This window comes from Triturus cristatus, chromosome 7 (genome assembly GCF_964204655.1).
Source record: "Triturus cristatus chromosome 7, aTriCri1.1, whole genome shotgun sequence".
NCBI lineage: Eukaryota > Metazoa > Chordata > Amphibia > Caudata > Salamandridae > Triturus > Triturus cristatus.
In genome coordinates, this window is record NC_140590.1 from 1,815,995,994 (window position 1) to 1,816,022,030 (window position 26,037).

A 26,037-nucleotide genomic window follows, 5' to 3' on the forward strand; every position below is an offset into this window, starting at 1 on the left:
ACGGGGGAATTTCATTGGTTTTTTACGAGTGAAATGTCCAGCTAACTATAACATGTGTGAAACCTATGGTTTTTTCAGTGAATATATATATATATATATATATATATATATTCACTGAAAAAACCATAGGTTTCACACACGTTATAGTTAGGAATTAGCATTTAAAAAACCTTGCAAATTCACTGAAAAAACCATAGGTTTCACACATGTTATAGTTAGCTGGACATTTTACTGATAAAAAACCATTGAAATTCCCCCGTTATAGTTAGGGCAGGCAACTATAACTCACCGCGCGCCAACTTTACGCAGTTAGTGCCGTGCACGCACGGTGGACACGCGGTGCGCTATGCTCACCCCGTGCCCACGTTACGCTAGATGGGCCATGTACGCACGGTGCGCTTCAAACACCGTGCACACATGGAGGACATATTATGCGCTTCGTTGTGAAAGGTAATCTTTAAATTTTTCTGAAATTTACAATACAATGCCCACATGGTGGCCTTCGGGCAACATTTGCACACGGGTTGGGGAGAGTATGGATTATTTTTTATTTTTAAAAAATTTTTACCGTACGCGTACGGTAAGGGTAATCGCCGAATTTTTTAAAAAAATTAAATTTGACTTTTTGGCCTTGGGGGGTCTTTGGGGTAACCTTCATCAAGGCTCGGTGGTTAGGAGCTGTCAAAACAGCCCCTTTACATGTTTTTTGCCTTTGTTTTTCATCCCCCCCTCAGAGTGCGAGAGAGAAAATGGCGGCCGTCGCTTCCTGGTTTCGACCGATTCGAATGTTTACTAAGATCTAACAGCCAATCAGAATCGCGCTCGCGCACGTCATCGTACGCGTACGGTAAGCTTACCGTAAGCGCACGGTAAGCGCACCGTAAGCTGGCTCAGATATATATATTGATTTAAATGCTATTTTCTCAGGATCTACTGAACAGATTTACACCAGACCTACAAAAGGCACTTTCTTGACCTGAGGACTACCTCTCTGCCAAATTTCAAGTAACTCTGTTCGGCCGTTCGTGCTGTAGCTGTGTCTAAAGGTCCTATGGAAAAATGCATGGGAAAAACGCGTTTTGGGACCCCCCTTTTTTCTCAGCCCCCGCTTGACGAATCCCCCCGAGACTTTCAGGGTAGGAGCGGAGCATAGCGCCCCACCTATTTTGAAAATTTCGCGAGGATTCGTCGACCGGCGCCAAAGTTATTCCAAATAGAATGTTGCGGATTTCCTATGGAAACAGGGTCCTATCTATAACTACCTACTGGCGACCGCCAGTAGGTAATATATATATATATATATATATATATATATTCACTGAAAAAAACATAGGTTTCAGGCACGTTATAGTTAGGAATTAGCAGTTAAAAAACCTTAGAAATTCACTGAAGAAACCACAGGTTTCAGGGGCGTTATAGTTAGCTGGACTTTTCACTCATACAAAACCATTGAAATTCCCTCGTTATAGTTAGTTCAGCTAACTATAACTCGCACGCCCGCAATGCACTGCTGATGACGTCACATATTACATCACTCATGACATGGTCAGTGACATCATTAATGACAGCACTGATGACATCTCAAATGACATCACTGATGACATCATCCTTGTGATAGATTGGCAGACCTCCTGTCCCCTAATATAACCTTTGATACACACAATAGAAATTAAAAATGTCAAAACAATGGACATACCAATACCAGTCACAACAAACTATTCAGTAATTCTAAGATCCACATACACATCCACTCATTCACCAACAGTCCTATACATACATGTACTCACTCATCATATGTACTCATACACCTAAATATCCTGTTACACAATGCCACTGATCCATAGAGTTACTCACACACATAGGCACTCATGCTAATAAAGAATCAAACATCCATTAACTTGCTTATACAGTTATACACACACCACCACACTTACTTCTACAGAAACTTACACATACCTAGTCTTTTAAACAATCACTTATAGAAACACATACTTATTCATACAGGAAGTCTTCCAATCTCTCACTCCCACATATACTCACTTATATACACTAATAGTCACATATACTAGTTTAAAACATATATAGGTACTCATAAAGACACTATTGAGACAGTCATTCACTCACTAACACACCCATGCACACACTCATCCACCCATACAGTCCTGCACACATGCTGTCTTCAACACATACAAACAGTGAGTCACTCATTCATGCATCTATGCACTACGTAATACCCCCCACCGAACCATACAGACACTCAGACACTCATACTGATACTCAAAAACCAACTAATAACCTATATAGACACTCATGTAGCTACTCACCAACCTATGCAGCCACTTATACACAAAGTGAGAGACTAATACAGATATTTACATATTTAAACATTACTCACTAAGCCATGTATTCACTAAGATACACTTAGTCAGTTATATAATCAATTTTTCAAAAACAAATCATCCATTTAGACACTTATATACTCATTTATTCTTCACTCGACCTTGAGATATACATATATAAAACATATGTAATAACTATAGCGCCCCAGAAACCTATGGTTTCTTCAGTGAATTTCTAAGGTTTTTGAAATGCTAATTCCTAACTATAACGTGCCTGAAACCTATGGTTTTTCAGTGAATTTCAAAGGTTTTTTAAATGCTAATTTCTAACTATGCCTACAGAGATAGGACATGTGAAGAAAGAAGAAAAAATGCACAGAAAGGAAAAAAAGAAATGCAGAAAGAAGCAACAGAAGTCCTCAAAGACGAAGAAAAGTGCAGGAAGAAGGATAACGTGTAGAAAGAACAAGCAGAAGAGCAGAAAGAAGCCTTGTTGCAAAATCATCCTGTACCCTCAACTTTTTCAGACGGATACTGGTGGTAACTGTGTCTGACTAACCAGTCCTAGAGCCAGTGCTATGTTAAAAGACACTCAGAATACAGTGAAAACACCAAAATACACTAGGGAACACTATGCGTTGGGGTCCCCCTGTGATTAGCATGACCTCCTCTGTAAGCCCCTAGCATATAATATAATAGGGCAGGGGATTAAAACTACCTCTTAAAACGCGCCACAGGGCGTGTTTGCACACGTCACCTCAGGCCCTGTCCCCTCCCTTCCCCACTGTGTAAAAACGCCCTGTGGCCGTTTTAAGTTGGGAGATTAAGTCCCCTTGAATCCTGATGGTCCCTAGGGTCCAACCAGACCACTAGGTACCTCCAGTAAGTGCCACAGAGCTGCGTTGCAGATGGATGTAAAAAAGGACATGGCCTAGACCACCTCTCTGCAACGCAGCGCAGTGGCACTTACTGGAAGCACCTGGTGGGCTAGTTGGCCCCCAGGGTCCCTCAGGATTGAAGGGGATATATTTCCCCAACTTAAAACGCGCCACAGGGCGTGTTTGCACATGTCACCTTAGGCCCCATCCCCACCCTTCACCACTGTGTAAATGCGCCCTGTGGCCATTCTAAGTAAAGAGATTAAGTCCCCTTGAATCCTAAGGGTCCCTAGGGTCAAACTAGCCCACTAGGTACCTCCTGTAAGCACCACAGAGCTGCGTTGCATAGAGGTGTATAAAGGGATGTGGCCTCAGAACACCTGTCTGCAATGCAGCTCCATACTGGAGATGCCTGTTGGGCTAGTTGGCCCTCAGGGACCCTCAGTATTGAAGGGGAATTAATTCCCCAACTTACAACTGGCCAAGGGGCGCGTTTGCAGAGTGCTGCAAGGAAGGGGCGTGGCCTCTGGCGCAATGCCGTTCTTTTACTTATTTTATTTTTTTAAGAAGGAGGGCTGTGTGGCCCCCCTTCTTTTTCTAATGTATTGGCCCTGGGGACCCCATCCCCCAGGGCCTGCACCTTGTTGAAAAAAATTAATTTGGAAGGGGGCCGCGTGGTCTCCCTCCCAAGTCCTTAATCGGCCCCATTCTCCGGGGCCGGCCTTTGTTTTTTATTATTTGTTTTTAAAATATATTCATAGAAACACCTAGGACATGCTGGACAAACTGTATGTACCTATCACCATGATGATTTGCGTGATATTTATTAAAAGGCGCTAGTGAAGCTCTGCCGTGTCTGACGCCCTACCGTGCCTAATCCTGGCGCCCCCTCCGGTGGGTACTCTCCAAGTAGACACCCTTGTCGTTTATTTATACAAACATGGGTAGCTATTGACAGGCACATTTAATACACACGCACACCAAGCCATTCAAAGGGGATTCGACAAAAATTCGACCAAACTATGCAAGAAACCCCCCTCACGGTTAATAAAACACACATCCACCGCCAGATGTGTAATACTTTTTATTTTAATCTCTGGAAAGGAGACAAACCTCACTTGAGAGTCACAGCGTGCTCCTGGCTGAGCCCAATGCTATGTTACACCCACCAGTGCCCGCCGAGTGCCACACACCTCTGTGTTGTATTCCACCAGCCAGTGTGTATGCTATGACACTCTCTAGCCCATGTGCACTGTAACACCACCCTGTGAATATATCATGCCACACTTGCCTTCACACGGTATATATTTCCCCATCTAACGTGCCTTCCTCGATGCCTATGTTATAATGCACAGTGCTATGCCATACATATTACAATCTGGGATCCATATCTTTGTCACAGTGCATATGCAACGTTACACTCCCCAGCACATATTTTATATTACAACTTTAGGTTTAAGGGGGCTCATTTATGAGTCCTTGCGTCACTTTTGCGCCGCCGGTACGTTACTTTTTGTGACGCATAAGCGGCATAAAAACTGGACCTTTTTGCACTATATTTACAAAGTGACGCATCTAGGTAGATGTGTCACTTTGTAAACCCCTGCGCTACATTATACCTGCGTCAGGTATAATGTATGCAAGGTGGCCATTCCCACGTAAGTAAGCATCATAGAAGTGACTTAGTGAAATCTACGAGATTTCACTGCGCCACTTCTAGGGTGCAAATGCGTCAATATCTTAAGCCTGCCTCACAGCAGGCGTAAGACTGATGCAGGCCCTTTCACATGGGGCTTGCCCCATGTGAAAGGACACATTGCTGGAGTTGCGTCACTTTTGTGACACACTCCAGCAATGCGTCACTTTTGCGCCTACAAATATGTCAGAAATACTGACGTATCTGTGACTCCTTGCGACATGATGCGTCATACTGTAAATATGACGCATCATTGGAGTCGCAGGGAGGGCGCAGTGAAAAGTGACGCATCACTGTTCTCACGCAGTGATGCGTCACTTTTCATAAATGAGGCCCAATGTATTTTATTGATGTAACACATAAAAACAAAAATTACATATCATAAACAGTGTCAAAGCATAGCGCCAAGGCGATATACCGGGCAGGAGGCCCTTGAAAGATCATTCCAACGAAACATTAGTCCGCTATGACACTCGAAGAGAAGCGGCAGTGCGAAATCATAAAAAGTCCCCCCCAAGGCCACCCTCCCCGAACCCCAACTTTCAAAAATCCCCCCCCCCTTTCCCTCCCCTCGTCCAGTGCATGGGTCTGATCATCCCCGCCCTCCCCCGCCGCCTCCCCAGGAAGGGCCCCCGCCACGTGTTCATTCAAGAGGTCGATTCCTCCGGCGTCGTAAGCCGCAAGAGGCGAAGATATCTCGGGCAGGTCAGTTCCCTAAATTCGGTAACCAGCAGGGACCGAAATGGCTGCCAAAGTTCGTTGAACTGCTCTGCATCCCCTGCTACTGTAAGTGACAGTTTCTCCATTCCCAGCACATGCCATAACCTAAGAAGCCAGCCCGTGACTGTGGGGAGTGTAGTAGAGCGCCAGTGTGCAAGGATGTTCTGCATCGCTGATCCCAGCGCAATAGCTATCTGCCTTCCCCTGCGAGATCGTAAGGGATACATCAACCTGTTCGGGAGGCCTAGCAATATGTATGCCGGGAGGCGTGGCAGTTCAGTGTCAAAGTGGGCGTCGATATCGTCTATCACCTCTTTCCAGTAGGAATCGAGGAGCGGACAGTCCCACAGGATGTGTGTCAGCGTACCCACCAGCCCGCATCCCCTCCAGCAGGTGTTATCTTTGCTGCGGTCCATGTCGTGTACCCGCCCCGGGGTGTAGTACCAATATGTTGACACTTTGGTTAATGTTTCAGTGAGTCCCATATGATATGCCGAGTGCCTGGCCCTATACGCTACCTGTTCCCATTCTTTGTGACTCAGGGACCTGCCCAATTCTCTCTCCCAGCGCTCCCTCCCTGGATTATAGAAGTGTGAAGAAGGTGATTGTAGGAGCTGATAAAGGTCGGCTATTAGCTTTGCGTCGGACGTGCGAGATAGAAGCCAGCGTTCATAAGGGAGGAGTCTCCTGTCGGCCGTCTCTCGTACCTGTGGGTGCATCGCCCAATGGCGAACCTGCAAGTAACGCAACCTCTCGGTCTCCGGGAGCATGTATTCCAGTCGGAAGCGCGGGAAGGGGATGACCCCCTCCAGGTCGTACATATGGCACAGTGCCCGACACCCCGCCGCCCTCCAGAGAGCGAAGGCCCCCCTCCATTCCTGGGGTAAAGTCAGGGTTGTCAATCAGAGGCGTGAGTGGCGAAGGGAATGTTGTCAGGCCATACTTAGCATTGGTGGTATCCCAGACCCGCAGGGGTACCCTCGTGACGAAGGAGGCGTAGAGATTCGCAGGGCGGTGAGCCCTACGCAGGAAAGGCACCTCCTGCAGGGGACTGCCCGCCACCGCCTGATCTTGAAAGAGCCAGTGCTTGTCGGATTCCCACCTGCTCCACTCCACCAGGTAGTGTAGCTGCACCGCTTGAAAGTACTTGCGGAGGTCTGGAATCCCCAGTCCCCCGGCCTCCGGTGCCAGCATAGAGAGCGCCCTCCTCATCCTGGGCTTCTTGCCCCGCCATATGAAACGTGTCAGGTCCGACTGCGTCCGCTGGATCCAGCCAGCCGGCGGCTGCAGCGGCAGCGCCCTAAACAGATACAGAATCTGGGGTAAGATCGTCATCTTAACGGCAGCTAATCTGCCCAGCCACGAAAGTGTGCTGCGGTCCCACCGGCCTAATTCCTCCCGAATCTTCCTGCCCAAGGCGGCATAATTAGCGGTCACCATAGCTGGTAAGGTGGGAGCTAACTGAATCCCTAAATAGGGCACCATTTAGGGCACCAGATCCGTCGACCAGAGCATTGGATAACGGCCTTGTAAGTAGGTCCTGGTAGTCGGCGTGAGAGACACGTCCAAGGCCACCGACTTCCCCATGTTCATTTTGAAGCCCGCGACCGCAGCAAAGGAGTTCAGCTCCTCGATACATGCCGGAAGGGCAGAGAGCGGCTCATCCAGCGACAGTATGACGTCGTCCGCATAAAGGCTAACGGCATGAGTAAAGCTGCCAAACCTCACCCCTTTCACCACTGAGTTGTTACGTATCCTCTGGGCAAAGGGCTCCATATACAGGGCGAAGAGCAGAGGCGACAGCGGGCATCCCTGCCTCGTGCCCCTCTCGATATCAAAACTCCCGAAGCTATAGCCATTCACCCGCACCACCGCCGTCGGGAGTTTGTAGCATAGAGCGGAATTTTTCCCCTATACCCACCTTCAACAGAACCCGCTCCAGATAAGGCCAGTGGACGCGGTCAAACGCCTTCTCAGCGTCCACTGAGAGCATCATTCTCTCCCCGGGAATCCGTGATGCCTTTTCCAGGAGGTGAACTATCCTCTTGGTGTTGTCCACCATTTACCGTCCCGGAATAAAGCCTGCCTGATCCGGGTCTATAAGTCCCGGGAGGTGGGGGGTCAATCATGCCGCCAGGATCCCGGTGTACAGCTTGAGGTCTATATTCAACAGTGATATTGGCCTGTAAGAACCACATTGCGTCTGGTCCTTCCCTGGCTTGGGGATCACTGTGAGAGAGACACGCAACAGGTCCGGCGGAATGGTGCCAGGAGTAGAGAATGAGTTGAAGAGGCGCGTGAGGAGAGGGGCCAATGTTGCACAAAACGTTTTATAGAAAAGTGACGTGTAGCCATCTGGCCCCGGGGCTTTGCCATGCTTAAGGTTGGCAATGGCGGAAATCACTTACTCGATCCGTATTTCCCTGTCCAGGTACTCCGCCTGCGAAGGCGCCAAGGACGGGAGAGAAACTGAGTCCAGGTATGCCGCCGTCGCCGGCTCATCCGAGGGGTCCCCAGAATAGAGGTCTGCATAAAACCTGCGGAAGGTCTCGGCTATACTGGCATCCTCCGTAACCGTTGATCCCGTGGAGTCGGAGATCTCCCTCACCAGCTGCTGTTGTCGCGCCACCCTGAGCCTGAGCAACCGGCCACACCTGTCCCCTCCCGTGTAATAGGCGTGGCGCAGGTGCAAAGCTGCGTACTCCGCGCGGTCCATATCCAAAGCGGTCAGGAGCTTCCTCGCCTCCTTGAGCTTCTGCCAGATTCGGGGAGCCCCCGTCCTGCAATGCATGTATTCAAGTTCGCGGACCCGCTGGGTGAGCTCCTCCCTCTTGTGCTGCTGCTCTCTATTGTCAGCCGAAGAGATAGCTATCAATTCCCCCCTAAGTACATCCTTCAGAGCAGTCCACTGGGTCGCCCGGGATGTATCGGAGTCGTCATTATGGGACAAATAGTCCCGAATCGTATCCGTTACGTGCGTGACAACCGTTTTCCTATGCAGTAAGGTGTCCTGTAGACGCCAAACCCTAGGCGGCCATGAGATCGGCGGCAGACAGAGCGTAGTGGAAACCGGGGCGTGGTCAGACAGGTAGACCACCCCTATCTCCGTCGCGGTGGCTAGTGTACACACCGGCACTGTGACCAGGAGATGGTCCAGCCTCGCATAGGTTTTATGTGCGTGGGAATAATATGAATCGTCCCTATCAGTAGGGTGCATGCGACACCAGAGATCATGGAGGTCCAACTCCGCCAGCCGCACCTTACACCCGGTCGAGAATTACCCCGTCTGCGGAGAGCGATTCGTGGATCTGTCCAAGGCCGAGTCAAAGACCATATTAAAGTCGCCTCCGAGAATAATGTGCATGTCCTGCGTAGCAGCTACATCCACCAGCGCCGAGCGGAGGAAGCGCTCCTGTTGTCCGTTGGGGCTGTACAGGGACTCTACCGTGAAGGGGAGCCCCCCAATCCGAAACATGTAGGCCAACAACCTGCCTTTCTGTTCTGCGTGCTTGTGTAGGACCTCTCCCCTAAACTGCCTAGCTACCAGGATCGCCACCCCCGCCGTCTTAGTATTGCAGGAAGAAAAGAACTGTGTCGGGAATTTGTGTGAGCGTAGTCTGTAGCAGTCCCGGGGCAACAGGTGGGTCTCCTGAAGGAGGCAAATGTCTGCTTGGGTGCTTTCTAATAGGGACAATACAGCACGCCCTTTAACCGGGTTATTGAGGCCCCTAACATTAAGTGTCACGATCTTAAGAGTGGTGGGTGGCATATGGGATGACAGAAGAGAGAGCGTGGATGCCGCTGCAGTGGCCAAAACCCCAATGGTGCACTGGACGACCCCCCCTCCCCTCCCTGTTCCCCCCAACTCTCCAACCCCACCCCCAGACTACCCCCCTCCCTTCCCCTACCTTACAGCCTGTGTGAAACCCCCGAACTTCCAACAAACAAACCCACTGGCAGTAGGCCAACAACCCTTGACCCCCCCTCTCCCCCCTCCCACTCCCAACCCCAAACCTCAGCAAACCATAGTCCCAGTTGAGTCCCAGAGGGGACAAGTCTGTGGTAAGGTACTTGAGTGGACGTCCAGCCACTGTCCCCTCCCCGCAGCCCCCCCTCCCCCAGAGCCCCCAAACCTGCCGTATGAAGTAGGCTGTGATGATCTCCCCCCGGAGTGTTCTTACGCCGCCACCGCTATGTCACTGGAGGCAGTGTCCCTGGCCACCCCAAGCACTGCGCTGTCCATGCCGGCCCTGATGGTGGGCGAGTCCGGCCTCACGGAGCGTTCAGGGGAGCGCCGCCTTGATACCCGCTGCCAGCCATCTCTAGTCAAGCGCCCCCGGCGTGGCGTAGTCGCTTCTTCCTCCGTCGCGATGATGCCCAGGAGGACCCCGCATGTCTCCTGCAATGAGCGTAGGTGGTGCATGGTGCCATTCCACCAAAAGATAAGACGGAAAGGGTGACCCCGGGCATAGGGTGTCTCATGCTCCCTCAGGAAGTCAGTAGCGATCTTGAATGCTTTGCGTTTCTGAAGTGTAATGGCAGATAAGTCCTGGTATAAAGCGAACGGGTGACCTCGAAAGGTCAGGGACTGCCGCCTCCGTGCGTCAGCCAGGATGCGCTCCTTAAGTGGGAAGTCCGGGAGAAAGGCCAGAATATCCGGCGGTGGTGCTGATGCCCGTCTTGGCGGCCCCACCCTGTGTGCTCTGTCAATCCGAATGGGGAAGTCCGCAGACTCTCCCAAGATCTCCCTGAACAGGGCTTGTAGGTAACCGGCCACATCGGAACCTTCTTCCGTGGATGGTAGGCCCTGGACCCGAATGTTGTTCCGCCGGGATCTGTTTTCAAGGTCCTCGTTATACGCCTGAAGATCTAGCTGTTGGTCCCGGAGGCGCAGCACCTCCTGCTGAAGCTGTTCGATTTCCTCGTCTCTCTGTTGGCTTGCACTCTCCACGGTGGCCACACGTTCTCCCAGGCCATCCACCTCTCGTCGTAACTCCCGCACTTCGCCGGTGACCTCTTGTTTCAACGTTTGGAAGTCGTCTCTGAGGGAACTGAAGAGGGACTCCAGGAAGGATCTAGTGACCGGCGGCTCCCCCTCGCTTGCTTCCTGCGAACCCCTGGAGGAGCACGGCGACGGCTGTCCTCTGTCCGCTCTCTGGTGGGTCTTGCCAAGCATCCGCAGGCCGATCCTCTCCACGCGGGACGCCGGTGGGGGTCCCGCCGCCCTCACCTGCTCCCCCGCCGCCACACCTCACCGGCTTCACTGGCCTAAGCCCCTGTCGCCGTCGCTCTCCGCCTCCGGCACCGCCGACGCACCTCGTCTCCTCGAATGCCAGATTCTCCCCGGGGTCCTTCCCCTCACAATTCGGCCATCTCTCCGTCCGCCTACCAAGGAGGCCGTACTGCTAGGGACAAGTGCCACATGTCTCGAGTCCCTCCTCCTGCGGCGTGCCGGGTCCTCTGCCGGGTGCCTCCCGGCCGTCGCTCCTCCACTGCATACCAGCAGCCGCTAGGCCCCCATCTGCTACGTCCCGTACCCGGGCTCAGGTTTGCCTCGCTGATAGGTCGCGCCCCCGGCCTAGCGCAGGGGAGCGGCGCTGGTTCCCGGGCCTGGTCCTGCCTCCAGCCGCCTCCAAACGTCTCCTCTCTGTGCGGCTCCACCAGCAACCCTCCACCAGGCTAAACCTCCATGCGGAGTTGACTTGTGCAGCTCGGTCGTAGCCTGTACTCTGGCCATACACCACCATCCGCGCCGTCAGGCCCCGGTGCTCGGTCCCGCCTCCGCACCGCTCCTGCCCTCGTCCGCACTTCTGGGCTCCGGCGGAGCTTTCCGGGGGCGCTTCAAGCTCCAAAGCGAAGCCGCCGTTACTCCACCACCTCCACAGCGATTTTCCAGCAGAACAGGGTGAGATTCTGCTAGAAATAGCAGTCCAGGGGCCTAGGGTCTCGGGAGCTCACGGAGAGTGCGACCGCTCACCTCGCCATCTTGGCCACGCCCCTATATTACAACTTTAGATACTAGTTAGGTTACACAACACTGCCCTGTGCATATTACACTCCAAGGCGCATATCGCATAGCACGGGCTAGTACCTGTGCTATCTTGTGCTCTCCAATGAATCTGTCATTGCGCACAATGTATTGCATATTGTATTTCAGGCCCCGGTTCATCTTATATCACAATTTTTGGTGCATAGTTTATACCATATACTATCTCTAGTTTTCATTTTCAATCGTGCTCTCAGGACTATGTTCTATATAACACTGCGTCCACCTACCCTTTTCTCGGGCATTACATTTTGCGATGGGGGTGGAGGGTCAGGGGGTGTTTCTGCCAAGTGAGCCCGGAGTCACAGTCACAAACGGCCTCTTCTTCCTGAATAAAAGTGAGATTATGCTGCATATTTGTTCATATTTTAAGTAGCTTGCACAGACACACATTTTAAAAACAATAAAGTTCCTAATACCCACCTTCTCTGAACAGTTAGCTTGCTGCCCCATCCACCTCCTCCCCATCCTCTGTTGTCTGAATCCATGGACTAACCTCCTCCCTCCTGCCATGCATGGTCTGATGTGCTGCCACTGCCCTCCATTTAGCATGATGTACCAGTCCACTCCTCCTGCCCTCCATTGCCCAATTCTATGGCCCATCATTGACCTCCTGCTTAGCATCTGTACTTAGCTTGCTGCCCCTATTCTCCTACCCCATGCCCTCCGATGTCTTTGTGCATGCCCCTGCTCCATCCTTTTTGCCCACCAAGTTCCATGGACTTGCCACTCCTATCTACTCTGAGTGTTCTGTTGAGCTGCCACTCCCCTCCCACCTGCCTAGCATTGTCAGGTAACTGTAACCTGTCCCTGCCACCTCCACCCTGCCTGTCCACATGCCATGCCCCTATCCCCTTTCTCCTGTCTTCCATGGTCCATTTTACTGCCACACCCTTCTGTCCTCCCTGGTCTGTTGTGCTGCAACTGCTCCTCCTGCCTTCCCCACGCGGTCTGTTGTGAGACCCCTTCCCCTGAACTCTCTTGTCTGTGCCCAGGTCCTGACCCTCCCTTCTATCCTCCATGGTCCTTTGTGCATGCCCCTGCACCCTCCTTCGTGCCCATCATAGCCATTGTGCTGCCACTAACCCTCCCACTTGCCATGCATGGTCTTCTGTGCTGCCACGGCCCCTCCCACCTTCCCAGTGTGGTCAGCTAGCTGCCCCTGATCCCCTCCCACCTTCCTTCCATGGTCTGTGTGTATGCCATCATAGTCTCACTGTCGCTCTCCATGGTGTGTCTTGCTTCTAGTGCCCATCCTGCCTGACCTCCATGCTCATCTTGCTGCTCATGCCCTCCCCTTGCCCCCAGCCCTCTGTTTCCATATGCAGACCCCTATTCCCTCACACCTGGCTCGTCTGTTCCATTGTAATGCCCCTGATCCATCCCTCCTGCCCTTTATGGTCTGTTATGCTGCAGCTTTCTTTCCTGTCTGTCCATTATGGTCAGTTAGCTACCATTGCCTCTTTCCCCTCTGTTCTCTGTTGTCTATGTGCATGGTCCTGTCCCCTCCCTATTGCTTTCTATGGATTGTTGTGCTGCACTCCCGTCCCGCATGCCCTGTGTGGTGTATTGTGCTGCTGCAAACCCTGATGCCTGCCCTGTAGGGTCAGTTTGGTGCACCTCTCCATGTCCCTCCTGTCCTCTGTTATCCAAGTCCATGTCCCTACTGCAATTCCTCCTGCCTTCCATGATCCAATGTACCATACTTGCGAACATTTTGAACTTGGTAAGAGGGAGATTTTGAAAAAAAAATGGGGTATTGATTTTCCCCTTTGAGTTACATTGAAAAAGAGGAGATTGTAGACAGGAGACAGATCAAATAAAGCCCATTTGAGCTTAAAAAAATTGGACGTTTCCTGGCTGAATCGGGTCTGTTGGCATGTATGGTTGTACTACCACTGCCTCTTCCTTTTACCCACAATGGTCTATTATATTGCCACAGCCTCTCTTGCCAGTCCTGTATTGTTGGTTTGTTGCCCCTGCCCCCCTTTCCACTGCCCTCCATAGTCTGTTGTGCTGTCACGGACCTTCCTGCCTGCCCAGTGTGGTCAAATTCTTGCCTCTGCACCCTCCCACCTGCCTTCAATTCTCAGAGTACGTGCCCCTGCCCTCTGCCTCTAAAAAGTATCCTAATGAACAACTAGATTGCTAACATTCTATATTTATAACAAAAGTGTGGAATGCCTGACGTCATCTTGATGTAATCAAAACTGTAATACCTAGAGCATGTCCGTTAGAAATTACATATGTGAGAGGTTCTTATTTGCATCAAAATTATGGTTAGTGCTCTAACAAAAAATTATGAGGACATATTTTCTGAGTTTTCAAATTGCGACAAAGCACTTTTAAATTATTTGTTATCTTTATGTTTTTTTATCCAGTTGACCACTTGATTCAATGTTGAACTTAGGGGAGAGGATGTGGTGTTACTTCCAGAGCTGCAGACTTTGCAACTGGGGAACCAGGTTAGAGTTTCTGCTTCAGCTCGACATTCTGCAGCACTAATCATAATTTCTATGGCAAAATAAACCCCCTCATTTTGTTCCTTTGTAAATTAAATGTTTTAAGTGTTACCACTTTATTCCATTCAAGATGGCTTCAGGTGTGCCATACTTTTGTCATAAGTAAGACTGTTAGTGCTCTAGTTGTTCATTAGAACACTCTAGGACATTCTGTCATTGGGCTTTATTTGGGAGACTTATTTGTTATGAAGTTTCCTAATTTCCTCATTTACTACAATCTCCTCAGTAGGAAATACTTTCAGTTTTTTACTTTGGTTCCATCAAGAAGGCATTCAGATGTGTCACACATTTGCCATAAATTCTGAATGTTAGCACTCTAGTTGCTCATTAGATCACTGTAGTAAAGCTATTGCTCACTAGGGAAGTCAGCTGCTGGTATTCAAAGTGCATGTTTCAGTCTGCATGTCAGAATTTTTTTATGAAATAGAAGAGGATTTGAGAAGTCAAAATGTGCCCTAATTTAACTTTCTGCAGCACTAATCATAATTTCTATTGCAAAAAACCACCTCATTTTGTTCCTTTGTAAATTAAATGTTGTAAGTGTTACCACTTTATTCCATTCAAGATGGCTTCAGTTGTGCCATACTTTTGTCATAACTAAGACTGTTAGTGTTCTAGTTGTTCGTTAGAACACTCTTGGACATTCTGTCATTGGGCTATATTTGTGCTACATCTGGGTGATATTTGTGCTACATTTGGGCTCTTTTGTCTCTGGTGGCCATTTTGGGAGACTTATTTGTTATGAAGTTTCCTAATTTCCTAATTTACTACAATCTCCTCAGTAGGAAATACTTTCAGTTTTTTACTTTGATTCCATCAAGAAGGCATTCAGATGTGTCACACATTTGCCATAAATTCAGAATGTTAGCACTCTAGTTGCTCATTAGATCACTGAAGTAAAGCTACTGCTCACCAGGGAAGTCTGCTGCTGGTATTGAAAGTGCATGTTTCAGTCTGCATGTCAGAATTTCTTAATGAAATAGAAGAGGATTTGAGAAGTCACTCAAAATGTGCCCTAATTTTTCTTTCTGCAGCACTAATCATACTTTCTATGGCAAAATGAACCCCCTTATTTTGTTCCTTTTTAAATTAAATGTTTTAAGAGTTACCACTTTATTCCAATCAAGATGGCTTCAGGTGTGCAATACTTTTGTCATAAGTAGGAGTGTTAGCGCTCTAGTTGTTCTTTAGAACGCTCTGGGAAGCTGCAGTAGAACACAAAGGAATCAACTGACTGTATCTGCCCTTGTTGGATGTACATGTTTTACTGAGAATGTCAGACTTCATTCTCACATGACTGAGAAAGATAATGTGAATTTACAGAATATATGCTCCCAGTTTAGTTTATAGATCACCTTCCAAACCTCTGTGGGAAAAGCATGAGAAAATAGTTTTCTCTCAAACATGATTCATGATATCAGTCAGTCAGTCAGTCAAAAAAGTCTTTATTACGATTATTCATCTTAAAAGACATATATATACAATAAAACAATGTAAAATACTGCGACCATAATTGAAATCACAGAATGCATAATTTATACACAGCAAACAATTCATTTAAAATTTAAAATGTCCATAAAACTCCATATAAAAAGATAAAATTGGCGAATTTACTGTAGACCGCCATTCCTTTCGCGAATAGCCCAAGACCAGCTTAGGAATTTGGCTACCCCTATGATAATGGTTTCATTATCTCCAATTTTCAAGAGTCGTTTTGCTGTCATAGCGGAGGTTGTACAAAGAGATCTACTCAGGGTTTAAGCCACGTACTCCTAGGTAAATGGTATGCTGGACAAACGTAGAGAAGGTGGTTTATATCTTCAATACAGTCAGGGCAGAAAGGACACCTGTCTCCCATACCAGTCTTCCATTTCCTGGTAAATTTCCTGAGTGGGAGCGTTTCTACCCTAAACTGATGGTACAGCCTACGATCTCAAGGTTTGGTAATCAAGTCCCAGTAAATTTCAATGGACGGTTCGTCTTTAAAATCCCAAAAAGCTCTGGTCAATGAAGAGCCCATCAGAGTAGAATATCTCCTAGATTTTACTAAGCTCCAGTATGCCGCTCTTAAGTCTGTCTTAGATGGAGGAACAGCCGTGTCCGGGGATACCCAGAAGTCCCTCATTCCCATATCAATAAGGAGATTTTTGACAATCTTTAGCCATAGAATCTTATTTGAGTGGTCCAGCCCCCTTACTTCAAGTAAAGCCTTTGCAAAATGATGTAATTCTTGGGTAGACCACAACCTTCTCCAAAAGAGGACCAATCTAAGCTGTACAATGCCCTCAATGGGATTACACCCTAGATCAAGCAATAGAGGGATTCGAGGAGTCGATCGTGGGAGGCCCACATTGATCTTAAAAATTTGTTTTGGGCCAGAACGAAATCGGACAGGTTACAACACCCCCAGATCTCAGCGCCATATAAGATGGCAGGGACTATTTTCAAAGAATACAGCTTAATGGCTGGAGCCACTGGCTTGGTTAAAGAGAGCCTGTGCTCCCTTAAAAGGGCTCCTGCTAGCTGTGAATGTTTCAAGGCTAAAAGCTTCATTTGTGGAGTCCAGCTCAACTTTTCACCAAGGGTAATGCCTAGGTAAGTAAAAACTTTGGTCTGCTCCAGGGGTTTCCCACCCATAAAAACTTTAGCCGAAACATCCCCTGCCCCATGGAGAACCATACATTTTGTTTTCTCTACATTAACCTCAAGCTCATGTTCGCTGCAAAAGGCCTCAAAGCGGGACAAAGCCCGCTGCAGACCCTGCCGTGTTTTGGATAGAATCAGAGTATCATCAGCGAACATGAGCAAGGGCACCCTTTGGCCGTCCAACTTTGGAGCATCAGTGGGGTGGTTTTCAAAGTACTGGACAACCCCATTTATAAACAGTGAAAACAATGTTGGAGCTAGAACACACCCCTGGCGCACTCCTTTCTCTACCTTAAATCGTTCGGTGACCTCTCCCGGGTTCCCCCAGCGAACCTGGGCGTAATTAGAGCTGTGAAGCTTGATCACGAAGTCGACTAGTTCCTTGGGCATTCCTAGCCTTAGCAACACGTCCCAAAGTTTGCATCTTGGGACAAGGTCGAATGCGGATTTTAGATCCACGAATGCTGCAAAAATGAGCCCCTTACCCAATAGGACCTCCTTCCAATAAAGTAAAACAAACTTAAAAACCTGGTCCAGTGTTCCCATATGGGCCCGAAACCCTGCTTGGAGGTTTGATAATATATCTTCTTCATCCATCCAACTATGGATTCTTCCAAGAATGACACGGGCAGTGATTTTTTGCAACGCATCGATGAGACTGATTGGCCTATAGTTGCCCGGTGCAGAACGATCTCCCTTTTTGAAAATTGGGATTATTTCTGCACCGGACCAGGAATTGGGGAATGGGGATCCCCCTGCCAATGAGTTCATCAGATTTGCTATGTATGGAGCCCAAAGATCATGATCCTGCCTGAATAAATCCGCTGGGATACAGTCAGGACCAGGTGCTTTACCACTCGGAATGTTCTTCAGGACCACCTCAACCTCCTTAATACTGAACCTTAGGGGAACGTCTATGGGTATAAGAGGAGTAGTTGTCACCCGCTCTGAGCCTTGCTGGTATTGGGCTTCGAAGTGGGCAACCCAATGGTGTGGGTCCATGTTGTTGTTGGGGACTAACAACCTATGTCCATTACACCACTTTATTAAGTCCCAGAAATGGGACATATTCCTGCCTTTGCATGCTTCAAGCAGATCCTTCCAACATCCCTCGTCCCACTCTCTTTTAGCCTGTTTTAGAGTGGATTTATGCAAGATCCGGGCCTGTTTAATTGTAGGGTAAATTCTGGTTTTGATAGCGGACAAAAGGGCTTTATGTGTGAACCTACAAAGCTCATTGCACCAGGAAGTCGGTTCAAGTTTTTGTTTAACCCTCATAGGCTTGGTATTAATAAACTAGGTCTTCAACTTGCTGGTTAGGTCCTTGTGGATCAATGGCAGTTTAACATTAAGGATATCCTGTGAGCTACATTCGTTGATTTCTCCTAGTGCTCTTACGATCAGGGCTCTAATCTCTAACACTTTAGTCTCATCAAGAGCCACCTTGGCCCATTTAACCCGCCTAAAATCGTTACCCAGTGTTAGTGGGACACCACAACTCACTGTGTTCTCAGCAACCTGGGGGTTGAAACCTTGAATATCCAGGGTGAGAACCAGTGGGTTGTGGTCGCTTTCAGAGCGGGTTTGAACAACCATGTCTAGCACGGTGTGCCAGATTTCCAGGTTGACCAAAATGTAGTCGATCCTACTTTTCGTACGGCCGTTGTCAAACGTCACTACACCCAGGGCATCAGATTTGGTCCTACCGTTTACTGCTCTGAAGCCCTATTCCAGACACAGCCCTTTTACCTGGAGCACTACCTCAGTCCATTTCTTTATGGGTGATAAATTCAGTTGAGGGACGCCCCAGAAGGCGTCTTCCTCCTCACTCAACATGCCATCCTCGCTGTCCAGGGGTTCAAAGCGGGTATTAAAGTCCCCCATAATAATCATATTGTTGTTTGAGGGGCCTTCCACTAAGAAGGTCTCAAGTGCAGTAATAACCTGCGAGCTCCTGCCACCCACTTGACCCCTAGCATATATGTTAAAAAGAGATAAACTGGGGCTGCTCTGGAATTTGACTTTAATTCCCAAGATATCAGGGTTTTCGAGGGGAATAATATCAATAGTGACCCCCTTGGATTGCCTAACCCAGAATGTCAAACCCCCCACCGGTCTCCCTCTATGTCCCTTGGTTGCAAGTTTCGAGAAGTTTAGATAACCTACATGGAAGATGTTTTCCACTGCCCATGTTTCTTGGAATGCCCAGATGTCAACTTCATTAATTGATAATGACCAGTCTGCTAGGCCAGTCTTAGATTCCAGCCCAGCAATATTCCAAGAAGCAATAACCATAGGTTCCCTAAGTCCAGAATTAATCGGACACCCATCAGGGGTTGATGACGATACAAGTGGGCTACCTAAGTTAATTGCGGGCAAGGTGGGGATCCCGTTTTGAACATTAAGCTCTAAAGAATTAGCTTGTTGGGCCACAACAGGCTCAACAGTAATTCCAGTACCACCTTCCACAAGATACCCTGAACCACCCGACTTCTGTCAATCGATATCTTCTAAGGAAGATAAGACCTCAAAACGATTGTAAAGCTCGATTCGGGGGTCCGGTCTATAGTTAGCTCCCTTGTAAGTTTGGACACCTCTATGTCGCATAACCACCTCCTGTTTGTAAAAATATCCTAGCGGTAGAATACTGATGGACAGCCAATCATTGGGGACATTGGCAGCAATCTCAAGTATGTGGTTAACCAATCCAGGCGACCTAAAGCTTAAGACCATGCAATCCCCAGCTAAGGTTTTATCAGAGTAACCAACCCAGTCGATCTGTCTAACCATTTTGAAATCCATATACAGCCTATCCCCAATGCCGGTCTTTTTATTCAGGTAATGTAAGGCCTTATTTCTAAGAGATGTCCAATGCTCTTGTGAGTCCGCTGGTAAGGAGGGAACATTTGCCAAGACAATGGTGTAGGGTGTCGCTTGAGGGGGCAAATGTAAAAAGGGATGTTTCAAGTGTTCACCTGAGTTGTTACTAGCTGTTTGCCCGCAGCGGCTCCTAGAAGCCAAAGATGTTTGATTGGGAGGTACCTCTGCATTAGATCTTTCTGTTGACACAATAGTTCTTACTTCCCCCACTTTCCTTGCCACATCCACTGGGTTTTTAGGACGTGTTGTGACGCCAGTCTGATTACTACGATTGTCGTCTGCCGGGGGCAAGGCAACCCCTGCTTGAGCTTGCATAGGGGGCTGTAACGTGGATACTAGGGGTATACGATCAAAGTCCTCCTCCATTTTAGCTAACCTTTGGTCGACCAGATCCAAACGTTTATAGAGCGGCTCAAGAATGGAAGATAGGTTTTCCTCTAATAGTTTCATAAAATCCCTTTTGGTCAACGAACAGTTAATGATAGGGGGATCGCTACAGTGGGTTTCTGAAGATGGTGGGTTAGGGCCATCATGAACAGGAGTCTCGGTCGGGGCTTTAACAGGCATGGATTTAGTTTTGCTAATACTACGTCACTTCTTTATTTTATTCTGAGGATCCTTGACAGATCTTCCCACCGCTTTCATCCCCCTAGTCTTTACCCTAACTGGACTGACCAGATTAATCTGAGTGGCAGGGGTGGGGGAATGTTCAATGGACATGGGAGCTATGCTATGAGTGGATGTCCTGGCCTTGTCAGTGGGATCAATGGCTTTGGGGGGCAAATTAGGGGCATATAAAGGGGCAGCAGGAACAACCCACCCTAGCAACCTAGGATCTAGAGACAGTCTCCGCTCTGTAGCCTCAATTTCATGTACCAGCACGGATTCTGCTCTTATGAGGAAAGCATCCAAAGTACCCACCACCTTATCCCCGGATTTCCATTTGGACATTGTGAATGGTTGTGCAAATAAAACAAGCTTCACTATAAATCGGGGATGGTGGTTCACTCACCGACCCAATATCAGGCACCGAATTTGAACAGCGAGCGGCCCAGCCCAGCCTCTTTCGGCCTCTGACGGCCTTAGACGGCCCGCCCTTTGCCCGGACTTAGCCCGGCGCCGCCCGCGCACGGTCCCGCGACGCGGGGGGTGTAACCAATTTAAATAGCGCCTCCAGGCGCGAGTGTCCAGCTGTCGACTTCCGGGGTTGAAGCGGAGGAGTCTGGGGATTGTGGTCCCACCTCCACACAGCGGCCGCGGAGATGACTGTGGCGGTGGCGGGAGGGAGACCTGGCCAGCAGAGCACACACACGGTAGGGAGAGCCCCAAAATAGCAGATTTCAGGTGACCAGCCCAAGTTTCAAGGATATCACAGCAGAAGGCTTTTTCACATGGTAAAATCACCTTAGAACACACCACAATTCCTAAAATGAGCATGGTACCATCAACAAATGATTTATAATGTAAATAAAGTCTTAAAACCTTCTATTAACTGCAATGCTTTTTAATGAGGTGCTATCATGTATATTGGTCCCAAGATGGCTGCCAACACTTCTCGGATGAAGTACTGACAGCCAATCAGATCTCACGATGAGATGTGTTTTTAGGCTCCGCCCAGATATCACTAAATTTTTTACACTAATTTTCTCAGGAACCACTGAACAGATTTACACCATTTATGCAAAAGGCACGAGTCTGAACTGAGGACTAAATCGTTGCCAAATTTGGTGTAATTCCGTTCAGTAGTTCGGGCTGTAGCTGCGTCAACAGGTCCTATGGAAAAATGCATGGGGAAAACGTGTTTTTGGACCCCATTTTTTTCTCGGCCCCAGCTTGACGAATCACCGTGAAACTTTCAGGGTAGGAGCGGAGCGGAGCTGGCCAAAAGTTTGAAAAATTTCACGAAGATTCGTCAACTGGTGCCAAAGATATTCCCAATAGAATGTTGCGGATTTCCTATGGAAAATAGGTCCTAAAAATAACTATCTACCGTCGACCGCCAGTAGAATAGATAGATAGATAGATAGATAGATAGATAGATAGATAGATAGATAGATAGATAGATAGATAGATAGATAGATAGATAGATAGATAGATAGATAGATAGATAGATAGATAGATAGATAGATAGATAGATAGATAGATAGATAGATAGATAGATAGATAGATAGATAGATAGATAGATGGATGGATGGATGGATGGATGGATGGATGGATGGATGGATGGATGGATGGATGGATGGATGGATGGATGGATGGATGGATGGATGGATGGGTGGGTGGGTGGGTGGGTGGGTGGGTGGGTGGGTGGGTGGGTGGATGGATGGATGGATGGATGGATGGATGGATGGATAGATAGATAGATAGATAGATAGATAGATAGATAGATAGATAGATAGATAGATAGATAGATAGATAGATAGATAGATAGATAGATAGATAGATAGATAGATAGATAGATAGATAGATGATAGATAGATAGATGATAGATAGATAGATAGATAGATAGATAGATAGATAGATAGATAGATAGATAGATAGATAGATAGATAGATAGATAGATAGATAGATAGATAGATAGATAGATAGATAGATAGATAGATCAGAAGAAGATCCTTGCCCTGCCTTAAGTTAGTTTGTTCACCACATCCACCCCAGCAAGTGTGTGATCAAATATTTGTGTAAATTTAATTTAGTCATACCTCAATACAAATCAAACAGCCTGGGTGAAGAGGGTTAGGGTTTGAGAGAAAGGTTTGAGAAAGACAAACACTACTCATGAACAACACACAATCTTAGCAGACAAACATCATACATCTGTAAAAGGAGAAATATGAAATGCATGCATGATGATGACTTGATGGTTAATGAGTAGTACTAGACCAGCAGTACAGTATATTATTATTAATATGCAATTGCCTTGCATGTCATCCCTCAGAAAGACCCAAATGATATACATTTTACGTTCTGTTGTACCGGGCTTCCTTCTAAAGCTAGCAAAGAAAATTAAAAAATTGCTGTAGGGGTCAATTATAAGCAAAGAGCAAACATAATAAACAACAACACACAACAGTCGTAATGGTTGAAGAGAAAAATAGAATCAAATTAATTAAAAGATGATGAATGATACTAAGTTATCATGTATGTTATGTCAAATTGGGGCGTTGCATCTCGGCATTCCTCTAGGTCCTCTCTTCCATGGACGCACTGTCTGTCAATCTTGGGTGCCACTGCTTGCCTGGCAGATGTGGATTTGTATGGTTAGTGTGAGTTGTTTTTCCCAGTATAGTACAGGGTAAAGGCCGGCCTGTAAGTGTAGGTGGAAAAGCAAAAGGGATATTGAAAAATCAAGGAGAAAAAATGCATATATCACAGAGGAGTGCAACAAGAACACTTTTAGAGCTGGAATGGCTAAATCATGTCTACTACTCTGTTTCCAGTATTATCCTACAACAACAACAGGACAGAGCAGGCCCACTGTGCCCACCCAACCTCCACATAACTTAGATTTTGAGCCAGACAGAGCACACATATATAGCAACATAGCATTTTCCAAATTAAGTAAATAAATCAATGCACTGCTGTCAGTCATACCACTACACTCGCCTCCACCACTACACAGACATGTAGTACCTTTTAGGCCACTTTATGAAATGCCCCCCCCGAGTTATTCCATCAATAATCTCCGATCCTACTGACTGAGTACGATGAGTAGAGTATGGTCATCATCATCATGTTGTCCAACTCTGTAGTGTACCGAGTGAGTCCAGAATAGATTCCATATTAAAAAATGCAATGAATCGGCATGCAGTAGAAGAACAATTTTCTTATTAAACAACAAGAAGGGAAACATTGACTTCAGTCACTTTTTTGTGTGTAGATTAAATAATACTAGTACACTTCATGCACAACAACAACACAAACACCAATAACTCAAAGTCAGCGTCCAATGCATGCCATCCATCATTACTTGCTGTTCTTAAGGGGCAGTCCCTCTCGACTTGGAAAGAAGGATAGCCATAGTCATAATCTTTGGAGGGACTCGACGAGACAGGCACATATTTATTGTACTATTCTCCATCCAATGTCTGGTTTGAGGGAAATGGATTTAGGGTGAGTCAAGATGGAGCAGGACTCGGGGGAGTGGACTTACTTCTTTAATAAATGCACACAGTTACAACTCCAATATGGAAATAAAAAGAGAAAGACAGTGGTGATGGATTTGTTGTGCTAAGAACGAGAAAGACAGAGACACACATAAATAATAAAAGTATATAAGGAAGAAAGTAACAAGTTGAAAGCCTAGTTGTCAGGGAAGTAGATCTCGTCCTCAAACTCTGGTGGTTCACCCAGAAGTAGGTCACCTAAGTCGCTGTCATCATCTTCGTGCTGTGCTACTTTAGGTATGGTGTAATGCGGTGGTACAATATGCTGATTAATTTTGATCATAGTTAACCTCCCCACATTTTGGGATGAGAGGCTGGTCCTTTTCGCTGTTACAACGGCACCAGCAGCACTGAAAACACACTCAGAAGAGACACTAGCAACAGGGCAAGCAAGATGGTTTATCGCCAGCATGCTGAGCACTGGCCGTTGGTGCCTTTTCCCATACCAATACAGCAATGGGTTTTGATCAATGTAGACCTCTGCTAGGTCATCCAGATAGGCCTGGACCATCCGCTCAATACTCAGGAGTGCTCCACTTTGATTGGCCTCTTTTGCCTTAGCTTCAGCACTGGACCTAACAAGCCCTTGCTGTAGAAACCATTCCTCTGCCATTTTGGTGGGGCTGATGCTCCTGTTCTTGTTATTGTTGATGTTGTTCTTGGTGGTTTTGGCTGCTTTGTGAGAACTGCACTTCCCTCAGGCTCTGAAGCTAAAGTTGACTCCAGCTGCCCTGCATTACTTGTTGTGGCCTGGGTTAGCGGGCCTCTAATTGCCGTGCTTTTTTTTCTTTTCTAAGCGACTGGCTTCTGCAGCTATCGAAGTTTTGTACTTGGCAACATCCACTTCTGAAAAAGGAATCAATGTGTTAGTGTTCAATACTGCTTTGTACTGTGGATCCAGAATGGTTGTATAACACAATGCCTCTTTGCACCCTTGTATTTTTAGATAAGTGAAGGGTTAAGCTCTCCACCAACTCATATGCTTCTTTTTTCCTTCCACACCTGCATACTTTGCAGTCACCCCTTCAGCTGTTCCTGTAGCATGTGCAGCAATGGGATAGCTCAGCCCATAGTACAGTCCTCCATGCTGACTTCACGTGTGAACAGCTCGAAAGGAAGTAGCATTTCTGTCAGGCATTTAACTAGGCCCCATTGGTCCATCTCAATGGTCATGCCTTTCACAGTAGCATCTCCTCTTTGCATGACATATTCATTGATTGGTCTGTACTGCTCAAACAGCCGTTCAAGCATGTAATAAGTTGAGTTTCAATGCGTTGGCACCTCCTGGAGGAGTGCTTTAACTGGCACTCTATGCTCAAGTTGAATGATCCTCAGGTGCTTCCGGGATTTACAAGAATGTCTGAAATGTGGGCAGATTCTTCTGCAGATGCTCAGAAAGTTGCTGACTCAGTCATCTTTTTCAGAAAGTCTTGAGCAATAATGTTAATGCAGTGCGCCAAACACAGGATCCTAAAATAGCCAGCATCATACATTGCCCGAACTATTGCCCGAACTATATTATTGCCATTGTTCGTGGCAACAAAACCAATTTTAAGCACTCTTGGGTGCAACCATTCAAAGACCTTGCTGTTTAACTCTTCCAAAATGCTTTCAGCAGTATGGGATTTCTCCATGGAGAACATGGTTACAGTTGCATGTTTCCGAGTGGCATTAAAAATGTTTGCAGTATCAACACCTGCAGATATCTTTTCTCTAACCTCCACAAAAGAGATCCAGTGTGCAGTGATGCACATGTAATCAGTGGTTTGGCAACTGGTCCACTTGTCTGTTGTCAGGTGGATACTGTGAACAGCACTCTGCTACAAAGCTTGTCCAGGCAATTCCAGCACATCGTGATGTAGTGCTGGAACAGAAACTCTGGCAGAATAGGACCGGCTAGGAACCTTCCATTTTGGGCTGATGGGTGTCACAAATTCGAGAAAACCCACTCCTTCCACAAAAGAAAAAGGGAGGAGTTCCAGCGCTAACATTTTAGCCAGCTTTGCATTGTACAAACGTGCCATTGGGTGGTTGCGTTCATACTGCCCCTCCAACCTAAACATGATGAGAATGGTAGGCTGGATTTTTTTTCTTTTCTGGTGCCACTGATGCAGGTGACTTCTTGGCACCAGATGTTGTTAAGC